We start from the raw sequence: 13,115 nt of genomic DNA, 5'->3' as shown, positions 1-13,115 counted from the left end.
CATCCTGCCTCAATACACATCCTCAAACTGCCAAGAATCTTTCCGCCGCCATAACTATTTTCCTGCACATATAAACATAAAGGAATGAACCTAATGCCCAGCAAGGAAAAACTACTAACTACATAAACATACACATAAAATTATATCATAACATATGCTAAAAACATATCATAACATATACTATATAAGACTATACTAATAATGGCCATTATGACATGTGATAAACCATCTACGTCCCCTGTCTAATATTTGAGGTAGGTTAGATCACATGTAGTGTATGATAACATATCTACGTCCCCTGTCTAATATTTGAGGTAGGGTAAATCATAACATAACATATAAAAACATAACATATCATACAAACATACAAGATCTAGCCTATTTTCCTTACCAAAATACCGGGATATGAGAACAGTTTTTGGACTTTGGAACACTCCTAAAAACCATAAAATGGAAGGGTGAGTATACTAAAGAGAATGAGATGGAAAGAATGGAAGAACTATACCATTAAGAATATACTTACCAAAAACCTTATGTTCAAGAACTTAGATTTCCTATCCAAGAATAAAGAATAAAGTTAGGGGCTGAGTAGAAAACTATAAGAACTTGAAGAAAATAATACCAAATGAACTAGAGTTTTGGAATACCTTGAATGCTTTATGACCAATCTAAACCTTGAACCGAAATGTGTTATAAACCTTACTTCCCAAGTGTTTGGTAAGCTTAAAAATGATTAAGCTTATAATCCCTAACCCAATTGTTTACACTCTCACAATAACCTAGCAACTTGCAGCCTCTGAACTTAGCTTAATGAATGAATGAAAAATGCTTGGTGCTAGGTCCTATTTATAGAGTTCTAGGAATAAAAATCTTCTAATTATATTCCAAATTTAAATTTAAATTTAAAATAGAATCCTAAGGAATAAAAATCTTCTAATTATAATCCAAATTTAAATTCAAATTTAAAATAGAATCCTAAGGAATAAAAATCTTCTAACTTTCTAAATCCTGTAACTCTAAACTAACCTACAGTAAAATCAACATATCTGGAGTTGTAGGACTTTGATTTAGAATATCTTTATACCGTTAGAAAGCTAATTAAATTATCTACAACTTTTTAGAAATACTATTTTTCGAAATTCATAACATAACTGGGTCAAAAAATAAGTAAGAAGTTACAGTACCCTAAAGTTACGAAAAATCTATTTAATTATCTAAATCACAAAAATCTAATAAAATATCTAAATCACAAATAAATAAAATTGTGAGTCTAAATATCTAAATAAATATCATGCTCTTAACAGATTCTGGTGAAGACTAAGTCTTATATTTCCCTTATTAAAATAATGACTCCTTAATAATCATGCATATGACAAGTGTCATAATCCTATTGGCTCTATCTAAACATTAGGTTATAATAATCATCATATTAATAACCAGCAATATTAATCAAACCTTATGTTATAATTAATATTCTTAAACTATAGGTTAAACTTATAAAATCCATAACTATTGCTAGGAGTTTCCAACTAAGTCTCGGCTTGAACCAAAATCCACAGTAATGAACATACTATAACTAATACTAACTATTACTACTACTACTACTATCTAACTAGCTAAGTAAATTCTGGGACTCTACATTTTGGGTCATTACACCGTCCTTCCCGTCGAAACAAAAGTAACCACGCACAGGCTCCAGATGTTCAGCCAGGAGTGGAATGATGAGTTGCTCAATGCGTCTCTCGACCTAATTGATGAGAAACCAGAGGATTCACTACTACAGCTCGCGCATTACCAATAAAAAATCACTCATTATTATAATTCCAAGGTCAAAAGGCGTAGTTTTGGTTTGGGTGACCTAGTCCTCCGAAGGATATTTTTGGCAAACAAGGACCCCAAAGATGGTGCTTTAGGTCTGAACTGGGAAGGGCCCTATCAAATAGTGGAAGTCATGCATGAAGGAACTTTCAAATTAGCCCGACTTAGTGGAGAAACAGTCCCACGGACCTGGAATGCCATGCACCTGAAGAAATATTTGTTATATTATTTCATATAATATAATGTTAGACTAAATAATGTGACAAAATGTGATTTGTCACACCTTGTAACATATTATTGAGAGTCACAAAATTTGGACACATGTGTGTGATAAATGTGACATATTTTGGAGTTACAAAAAATAATTACAAACTTGTAACTCCCAAATATTACCCAATAATGTGTAGATTTGATATTACACATTTTGATTTGAATTTCTTAAAGCCATAAGAGATATGACTATTAGAGATGTGATTTTAACTTCCATAATGTGTATAGAAGTTACAAAATCAAGTGGGAATGAATTTGGAACGTTTTGGAAAATTTGGAAAATTGGTTGCTGAAAAAACGTCTTGGGCCGCGGCCTGAAAAACTCAAGCCGCGGCCCAAGAGGCATAAAAACATCGTGGGCTGCGGTCCATGTTTTTCAGGCCGCGGCCTGAGCGGATGACAGCATTTTCCAAACTTCGGTTTTATCCAATTTTGAATGTTTCCAACAGCCAAGTAACTCCCAAATCTCTATTTTAATTCCACAAACATCCAATTAATCATTGGTAATAGCCATGGGGGTTGGGGGAATTTGAAATTCAAAGGGTGTCTCAAAACTCTATAAATAGGAGCCTAATGCTCATTTGTAAGAAACACCATTTTCCATCCACAAAGCACTTGGCTAGAAAATACACCATAGATGCTTGATAATTCCAGAGAGTTATTTCCTAGAGAGATCCCTTAGTGCTTAGAGAATAGGGGGAAATAAGCTTTTGGACAAAGGTTTTGAACCTTGTTCAAGTTGGTGATCTCCACTACTCTACACTTTTGTTGTGTGAGAGTTTGTTCTTTTTATTGGTTTTATTTTCATTCTTTTGATCTTGTTGATCTTATTTACTTGTATTATTATTGTTTTGAGTTTGTAATCCTCTTCTTCTACTTCTTAAGATTTACTTGTATTTTGAGCAATTGAGTTGTAATATTTATTTAATCAATATTATCTTGTCTATTGTATTTTTGCATAGAGTTGTATTTTGGTTTTTCCATATTTCTATTGAGTATAAAATATATTCTCTAACAGTATTATCAATGATGATACCATCCATCTATGTAAGGCTTAGTTATAAAAGTCATTTGATGAAGAAATGAAGGGATCATTATGTATTTCTTGTCTTTCATATAGCTTATTTATATATTAGTTCGTGTGATAACATTTTTCCAAGTAACTGAGAAAGTTCACTTTCTGGTTACTTGGGGGGCATATAACCCGAGAAAGATTAGAATATTTAAAATCCTGGATATAACCAGGTACAAAACTATCCTGGATACAACCAGGTCCAAAACTTAGAAGTTAGTAAAATTGATTAACCGATGTTTTTTTTTTTTTTAAAAAAAGATGAGGTGTCAATAAACCTAGCACGAACTAAGTTTTAAAATCATTTAAAACCCTGGATACAACCAGGTCCGGAACTTAGAAGTTAGCAAAATTAAAAATTTGATGGCTTCTGTAGAAGCTCGAGATAGCAGTAAACCTAACAAGGACTAAATTTGAAATATTTAAAATCCCGGATATAACCGGGTCCAAGGCCTGATACTTAACATGTATGATATAAATCAACACATTAATTTTGGATATAACCAAATTCAAAATATCTATCCCATTCTAAAAATCAATTCCTAAGATTTTGAGTGTGCAATTCTAGAAAAGCATAAACATGAGAGACAATCAAGGAAAAGACAAATAGATAAAAATTAGATATATGAATTAAAAAGAAATTTGTCTCGAGGAAAAATAACCTCAAACTAGGAAAAATGGTGAATGTTTACAAAAAAGAAAAAGAAAATGAAGCCCCTCCAGGGCACTCTGAAGATGTAACCTCTTCGGTCTCCTGCTCGCCCGTGGTAGAAGCATCCCCGGTCTTAGACTGTTCTTGTAGGATCCGAGCTTTGAACTTCTCGAGGTATGGATCCCACACTTCAGGAGCCAGGAAGGAGAAGTTACCATCCTGGTTGAAGGCCCAGTAATGATACAACATTCTCTCCATGGAGGACAGCGAGGCCGCTTTCTCCTCTTTAACAGCAACCTCGGGCTCCAGCTGCTTGGCTTTGGCCTCAGCGACCTCGACTTGAAGAGCAGCCAAGGCAACCTTTGTAGCCTGCTCGCTCTCTTGAGACGATGCAAGGGCAGCCTTGGCATCGAGCTCGCCTTTTTGAGCAACTGCGAGGGCAGCTTTGGTAGCATTCAGGGCAGTCTGGGCAACCTGGAGCTCAGCATGAAGCTCCTCATTCCTAGCCCTGACCCGGGCTATATTGCAGTGCTGAGCCAGGACCGACTGCAAAAAATAAGGAAACAAGTTAGACGCATATTGGGGTAAAATAAAAAGAAAAAATAATATATATATATATATGTTCAACTGAGGAAAGCTATCTTACTGTGAGGGTCATCCCCAAGGCAGACTCCAGGACGTTCTCCGGGCTCCTCTCTTCTATTGTCCTCAGGTCCTTCGAGTTGGCTTTGTATATATGCTCCACCACGTGGTTCGCCATCTCATAGAGAGTCCATTGAAAAGTATCGGGGATCTTCTCCAAGTCCTGAGGGTTGACTGGGATGCGCACGGTGGTGGTGGGGATAATAAGAGCTATGGGATCAGCTTGTACTGTCTGATCCCGAGCAAGAGTTGGTGAAAATCGAGGAAGAGGCGGAGGATGACCCCTTTTTTCCGTCGCAGTGGGAGGCAGAGCAGCCGATCTCGTGCCTTTCCCCTTAGCCGAAGATTTGGAAGTATTCCCTATCGCAGGGGGCGTCTTCTTTGCTGTGTACCGGGGTTTCTTCACGACAGGCCCCGAGCTGGTTTTTCCCTCCTGGAAAATCGTGCGGATGTCGGGAGCTCCTGTTTGTGCCATTTCTTCGACTGAAAAGAATGAGAAGGAAGTTAATATACAAGTAAAGTCGTCAATTTACATAAAAGAAATAAATGAAAGTCCTACCCTCTGGGCTAGGGGAGGAGTCTATTGTCACAACCTCCAGCCTTGGAACTGCTGGAGGAGAGGGGGAGTCTAAGTCTACAATTTCTTGAATTAGGGGAGGTTCAGACTCAGGTTCTATCTCGAGGTTGGACTCCTCTACGTACTGCCTAAGTCCAGGGGCAAGGGTACCCTGGAGCAGAGAGGACCACGACCTAAGATTGGTCCCATACTCTTCAAAAAAGACCGACCTAAAGGATAGGGTATTATCTACAACAACGGTTCCTTTAGGGTAGCCCAAGTCATGGTGTAACACTAAGTGGTCCACGCACTGGAGCAGGGTTATATTACGGCCTGGATCGTTAGGATGGCGATGGACAAGTTGGTTTGGATTAAACCTAACTAATCTAAGGTCAGCGACAACCCTATCTAATTCCCTATAGGGGTATGGATTACCTTGGCCAGAGGGGCCGGCTGCTGCCCCCGATGAAGCTCGCCTTAACTCAGGGTCCCAAGCAGCCTTGGGAGCCCACCTCTTCTGCACGAGAGGTACTTCGTCTTCTTCTTGCTCCTCGCCTTCGGCGGCCTCGACATCCCCTTCATGGGTAGGCGGGAGCTCGTGGACCACTGGGAGGGTAGCCCGTGTTCTTCTCAAAGCCAGAGTTTTCCCCTTCAACAATTAACTTACACGCCAACATCGTGTCGTCGGTCACGAGCTGGCGGTAGTCCTTCTCACTAGGCGGAAGCCTAGATAGCGTATCATATTGACCCTCGAGGGTTGCAGATTTTTCCGTCCTCGCGAATATGGCTGCACAAAAATTCTAATCGATTAGTGTATACACGAGAAATAGATCCAGATACAAAGAGAATGATTTCTCTAGCTAAGAAAGGAAATGAGACTTACGAGGACAGTTGAAGTGTCGATGTTCGCAGTTGCAGAACCCATTCGACATAAAAAATTGATCTTTATAGTCGTTGGGATGGCTGGGGAGCTCGATGACTGAGGGCGAGTTTGGGAATTGGGTCAAGTAATAGAACCCATCACCCCACCCTCGTTGTTCCAGGCTGGCCTTGAGGCAGAAAAAATAAAGGATGTTTGCTGGATTGGGGACCTCCCACTCGTGCTTTAGAAAGAGATACTTCAACCCCGCCAATAGTCGGTATGAGTTCGGGGGAAGTTGAAACGGCGCCAACTTCACGTAGTTGAGGAAGTTGGTGAAGTACTGGTCCAGAGGAAGGAAGGCCCCCGCCTTCAAATGCTCGTCGCTCCAGGCCACGAAGTCATCCTGGAGAGGCGCGTAGCTCCTTTCCCCTTCATACGGAGGTCGGCTATGAGGACCCCGAACCCGAACTCAATGTTATGGGACAACATTATCTTATTGAGCCTTCCTTGGGTCGTGATCTTGGAGACAATTGTCTCTGCCTCGAAGAACGCGTTAGGACCAACCACGACCTCCTTCTCCACCATGGGGCTGAAATGAGGAATAGAAGATTCAGAGGCGATCTCTTTTCCCTTGTTGGTTTGTCGAGACGAGGAGCTAACTGCACTCTTCTTGGGTACGCTCTTCTTTGGTGCCATTAGATCGCCTAGCGAACAAGAACGACGAGTCACTTAATAGGCGACCTAATATTTTATAAAGATAAAGGCAAGGAAGCACGAAGGGAATTGGTGCTTTTGATGCCTGAGCTGAGTTAATCTCAGCCCGTTGCGTGATGCCATGCGCTACCCTACGCTACGCGCCTAGGTTTCCCAACAGACCCCTGACATTCAGGGATCCGTGTGTCAGAAAATCCGACCACTACTGTCCTTGGGGGCGGTTTAGAGAAAAACCACCCAAGAAGTCGTGTTCCCTAAGCAATCTGATTTTTGAACCCTAACCTTTCATCTTCTATATACTTAATGGATATTTTCTAAAGTTGCCAAAGGTTACCCAAATCTACCCAGAAAATATCCTATGTCGTGAATATCATAATTTTAGGAAAGGTTCCAAACCTTCTGTATAAACCTAAAGTTGAAGCCTATGTGCCAGAAATCAAGAAGACACCCTAATATTGACTACAGTGAAGCATGAAAAAGCATGGTAAATAAAATGCATAAATCTATAAAGAAAGAGTCCATGAGAAGTGATAGGACTTACAGTATGATCGTTAATAGAGGAGGTGTATTTCGTAAAGACTGGAAAACTCACTCCTGAGCAGCTGAACGGCTGGGTCTCCGAAAGATTTTGGAACAAAGGGCTTTGAGGTTTTTCTTTTCTCTGAGAAAGAAGGAGGTTTGAAAACACAGAAGATAGAAGATGGAGAAAATTTTCGAATGAAAGGTGGTAAACTGTGGAATTGGCCTGTCCCTTTTTATACGTAAATGGAATAAAATAACGTGAACCATCCGATCCGCCCAGTTCATGATCCGAGGGTAGTGTTTCAAAAGGCGAAACGGCAGCAAAAATTTGGCCAGACCATTATTGCAGTCCTCAAAACCCGAACAGACGCCAATCGTAGTGTTCCACTTGTCCAATACTCGAGTAGTGGGCAAGCCTAGATAATCGCGATGGAAGTTTAAAAGTCCCCACCGTGTAAGTCAAAAGGTGACATCATAAAACACGATTAGGGACTTGGAGAGCAAATGTGATCCTAAAATTCAGCACGAGTCTTTTATTCAGCTCGTGTACAGCTGGCGAGTAAAGGACTGTAATAGATGATCCATAGGTCCGTATTTTCTCCACAAAGGCAGCACGATTCCCCAGGTCGATAACACGAGCTGGGGAATGCAAAGCAATAAGCACGAGCTTGTAATGTTTATAAGGCATAGCATCTGTGACACGAGCTCACGATGCATTCAGCTCGGGGTACGCTAGAGACCTGACATATCCTTGGATCCTTAAGAAACCTAGATACGTTATATGGACGTGCATGGTCATACATGGCATGCCCGCGGATCCCTGAAAACCCAGACACGTAATATAATCGTGCATGGTCAGGCATGGCATGTCCGATTATCCCTGAGGATCCAAGATCAGTTTTTCCTAATGATCAGACCATATCTTAGGATAAATTGTAATATTTGTAATTAGTATGGTACAAGTAACACTGGGGGTTAAGTCACGTGATGACCCCAAGGCCTGTCCAAGGATTTGCTCTATAAATGCTAAGATCTTGGATAGGAAAGGGAGGATGATTTTTCTATAATGCAAAAACTCTGTCAAAATTTAGAGAGAAAAACAGTAATAATATAGACTCGTAGACTAGGTGGATTTTAACCCCCGAACTACGTAAAAAAGACGAGTGTTCTTGAGAGTTCTTTTCTGATGCTCTTGAGTATCATTTTCTTATTGCGGTTTATCATTAAGCACTAATTCATCCCAGCTATTTTCATAATTCACTGTTGGCGAAAAACCACGCCAACAATATGCATAGTTGAAAATATACAAGCTTATAATTCTTGTAAGTTCATGATCATATGATCTTATCACATCGATAAAAAATTATGCAATAAAAATCCAATAATGATTCAAGAATGCAAAGATAATATAATTAAACACTCATTATGAAAATAATATAATTTTTTCTCATACATCTTGGACAAAATAAATAACTATATATCAAAATAATTTACATAGGCAAAATAATTTTTAGAAGATATACAAATTTCAACTTATAAATAATTATGAAAATTTTGAGAAATGAATGCACTAACATTCTAATGAGTAACACTTTTATAAATGATATATATTTAGTAAAAATTTTAACAATAAAATTGCACGAGTTAAAATATTATAAGCAAAACATCTGAAAACTAGTTGAAATATATATATATATTTCTTTTAAAAATGCAAGATATTCAAATTTATTTTCACTTCCCATATACAAAATATATATACATATTTTCTTGAGCACCATATAAGAATTAAAAAGAATCTTCTAGTTCTTCATCTAAATTTAGGAAAATTTATACATTTTATTACATATGATTGATCATTCAATTAATGAACTTCAGGTTCACTATACTTTATATTTCACTAAAATTTTCAACATATACATAACCGCTATAAAAGTTTCATTTTTGTTTATATACTAGATAATTAAATAATTTTAATATCCTTCAAAACATATAATAGCATTGATTCTTCAAGAATCATATTTCTCCATTTTATTTTTGTAATATATTATGTTCAACAACATTATATTTAACAATTTTCTCTATCAAATGGCGTGCTTGCTTAAAAGCACAATTATTTTTCAAATATAAAAAACTTTATCATTCATTCAAGTTAATACACAATGATAATAATCATGTTTGTTGTAGTCCAATAGGTATAATCATAATATGAATATATCACTTATTTTTATTTCTCATTTCTTTCCAACAAGTGGTCAAATTTATTAATGAAATAAATCATTCCTTATTCTTATGACTTGATATATTATGTAATTAAATGTATGACCGGTACATATTATAAGTCATTTTTGGCCACATTCACAATTATATATAAATTATACTAATGGTACATAAAATATGTTTAACTTTAGCTAGAAATTGAGTTTAGATTCACCAAGAACCTTTTCAAATAATCTTTGTGACTTTATAACACTTTGAGGAATGTAATTATAAATTACATTTTGATCAATGACAAAGTTCACTATAATACTAATAATTTAGACATTCACTTCTAGGAATGTGCAATGAATAATTGACATAAGTAATTAATCGTTGACTTTAAGGAATAACATTGAAATTACCAGACTTGCTTTTGGCAAGAAATATTGCATATATAATAACATGACTTATAATACCAATACTCTTTAAAATGATATTTTCTTTCTATCATTTTCTCCGGGGAATAACATTTTAATGTTCGACAAAATTGATATACATGTTAACTTCTTTATTGTACAATAAACACACATCCAAGTCAATATCAAAGGTAGTTACATCTGAATTAGTTTATTATCCTCATATTTATTTTTCAACCTTGTTCATCATTATTTCATATTTTAATGATTTGATGCAATTTTCTTAAAACTTTTGGGACTTAAAAAAAATCAATCATCAATCGCATCAATCATAATAAATTTCAATGTTCTTTAATTGTGTTCATATAATTTTGTATAATAACAAATATGTGAAATATCCACTTCAAGGAATTTAGCTAAAATATCACAACTCTTTAGCAATTATATTTCTTTTTCAATATTGTTAAAGAACACATATACCTTAATAAATAATTATAATGATGAATATCATTTTCAATTTGCATAATCTTCAGAATATATGCAAGATCTTATTAAGGATCCATAATAAATAATTTTTTTCTTTTCAATATGTCATGGGAGTTTACAATTTCTAATGGAAACATATTTATAAAATAAATATTATAGTGAAATCAATATCAACCATGTGAAATAATATTAACACATATATAAATATAACCATATTTAAATATGATAATAAATTATTAAACCATCTCATACAATCAAAATGATAAAATAGCAACTCATATATATACAAGTGTTATCAAAATATGTAATATGATAATGATATAAACATACCTTCGCAACAAAATATTTTTACCTCAATGAAATATGATGACTACAGTTTTGATGATTATTTTTTATATCAACTTATGATGGTGGCTGAAGATTGAATCATCGAGCTCAGATTCAAGGAATAATTATGGATAGAGAACCGTGATAATATTTTGAACCTACAAACAATAGTAGTTAGAGAATTGTGCTGATAATGTGTTATTAAACTATTAAGAATACTGAAATGTAAAATATAAAGAAAAGAAATTGACAGAGAAATAGAGAGATGAAAAGAGAGAGTTAAATTCTTGTGTTATTTCAATAGGGGAAGGACCTCTATTTATACAAATACATAAGCCCTAAGGAAATCGGGTAACTACTCTGAATACAATCAAGAATTAATGTTGATATAATACTTTGGGTAACCTAGTGATTCTTCATTATTATGGTCATCCATATATATAATATTTCTAACAAAAATAAAAAAATTTAATTTTCAAAATTTTTTTAAACCGTTTTTCGACTTTTCATTTTTTTTCCTCTCTTCTTCAAATCAACACCTCATTTTATATTGTTAAACAATAAAATAAAAATAAAAATAAAAGTTATCAAACGCATTTATTATTTTTTATTTTTAAAAACAAAAAAAAAATAGTTACCAAACATATTTTTATATTTTTTTAAATAAAGAAACAAAAATTAAAATAATATTTCCATTTTTGTGTTAAAAAAATTCAAAAACAAAAATTTTACCAAACCTTTGTTTTTTAATTTTTTAAACACAAAAATAGAAATATTATTTTTATTTTTGTTTCTTTATTTTTTAAAAATAAAAATATGTTTGGTAACTAAAACAAAAAATAATAAATGTGTTTGATAACTTTTATTTTTATTTTTTGTTTAACTATAAAGTGAGGTATTGATTTGAATAAGAGAAGAAAAAAAAACGAAAAGTCGAAAATGGTTTAAAAAAAATTTGAAAGTGAAAAAAATTATATTTTCAAAATTGAATGAATTTTAATTAAAAATTTTAAAAATAATAAATAAAAATAGAGTTACCAAACACTGTTTTACATTTAATTGTCAAATTTTTAATTAAATAATTTTTTTTTTTTAAGTGTTACCAAACATCAATTTTATTATTTGCTTCTTCTCTCTCCATTTTAATTATACCCGTCCCAGCAAGGTGTAATCTACACTTGTTTTATTTTAATTAAAAAATTTATTAATTATTTTTATTATAATTTTATGATTATATGAATAAACAATATTACATATAAAAGAATGAGAAAAACATAATAAAAGAAAAATTAAATCAAAATATTGTCTATAATTTTTTTAAAAGAAAAAAATAATAATAATTTGATAACCTTTTAGATGATAAACTATCCTAAAAGTATAAAATATTCATGATATTATTCAAATCACACTTTAACATTTGGAGAAGAACATGTTTATTCTTAATATAATAGAAATGTTATTCTAATTTTTTATATAGTTACACAATCACACTATTTGTACACACGACACTTATATATAATGTATTTATAATGGGTCTGTTTAGTAAAATTTTTGTTTTTAAATTTTTTAAACACAAAAATAAAAATATGTTTGGTAACTATTTTTGTTTTTTGTTTTTAAAAAAAAAAAATAATAAATGCATTTGATAACTTTTATTTTTATTTTTTTGTTTAACAATATGAGGTTGTTGACGCCGTTTTTCATCAACTTAAAACGTAGAGCAATTAAACAACAAGAACTATGTCGCAGATAAATAATACAGAATAACAACAAGAATTTTACGTGGTTCAGCAGTTAACTCTGCCTAGTCCACGAGTCAATTTTATTAAGACTTTGGATATTTTTGGAAATTCTTTAGGGATGAATTCTCCAGAAATTCTCTCAAGATATCAAAAACCCGTCCCAAAGTGATCATGATTTATCTATTTATAGAGGGTTCTCAGAGTTTGTTCCCACATATTTCGGGAAGATGCTCATCTCCATTAATTGGAATAATGACATTAAATTATGTAACTCCTATATACAAGGAAACGTCCCCTGAAGACCAGGAGGTATATAACAAACTAGTTAATATCCCTTTAATGTAGGGAAGTTACAACAATAAATATCTTTAAATGCATGAAACGCGTCTCATCAGATGGCCCATTACATCGTTCGAGATCGGTAAACAGTATCATGTCGGACCATGTCTTTAGGTAAATTATGAGCTAGCCACCTTACCCTAAGACTAGCTCGGAGCGGGTAAATACTACCGAGGCCGTTACATTCCGAGCTTATACCTATGCCAAGCTCGGGCTACTTGATCCAAGACACCCGACAACGGTTATACTCTGATGCTGTGTCTTTCGAGCTTAGAAAGAACCTCGAGGTTACATATCTTCGAGGTTGCCACCTTGCTTCGAGGATTTGGCACCTGGACCACGAACATGCATTTTAGATATCACGAGTTCACACCTGACGAATCCAGCTTTCGAGGTCACAATTTCAGGTCTCGAAATATGGGTGTAACAGAGGTGTTGATTTGAAGAAGAAAATTTTTAAAAAAAATTGAAAATTGTTTAAAAAAATTTTGAAAGTAAAAA

This window comes from Humulus lupulus, chromosome X, assembly GCF_963169125.1.
Source record: "Humulus lupulus chromosome X, drHumLupu1.1, whole genome shotgun sequence".
NCBI classification, from domain to species: Eukaryota; Viridiplantae; Streptophyta; class Magnoliopsida; order Rosales; family Cannabaceae; genus Humulus; species Humulus lupulus.
Note: the sequence above shows the minus strand (reverse complement) of the source record.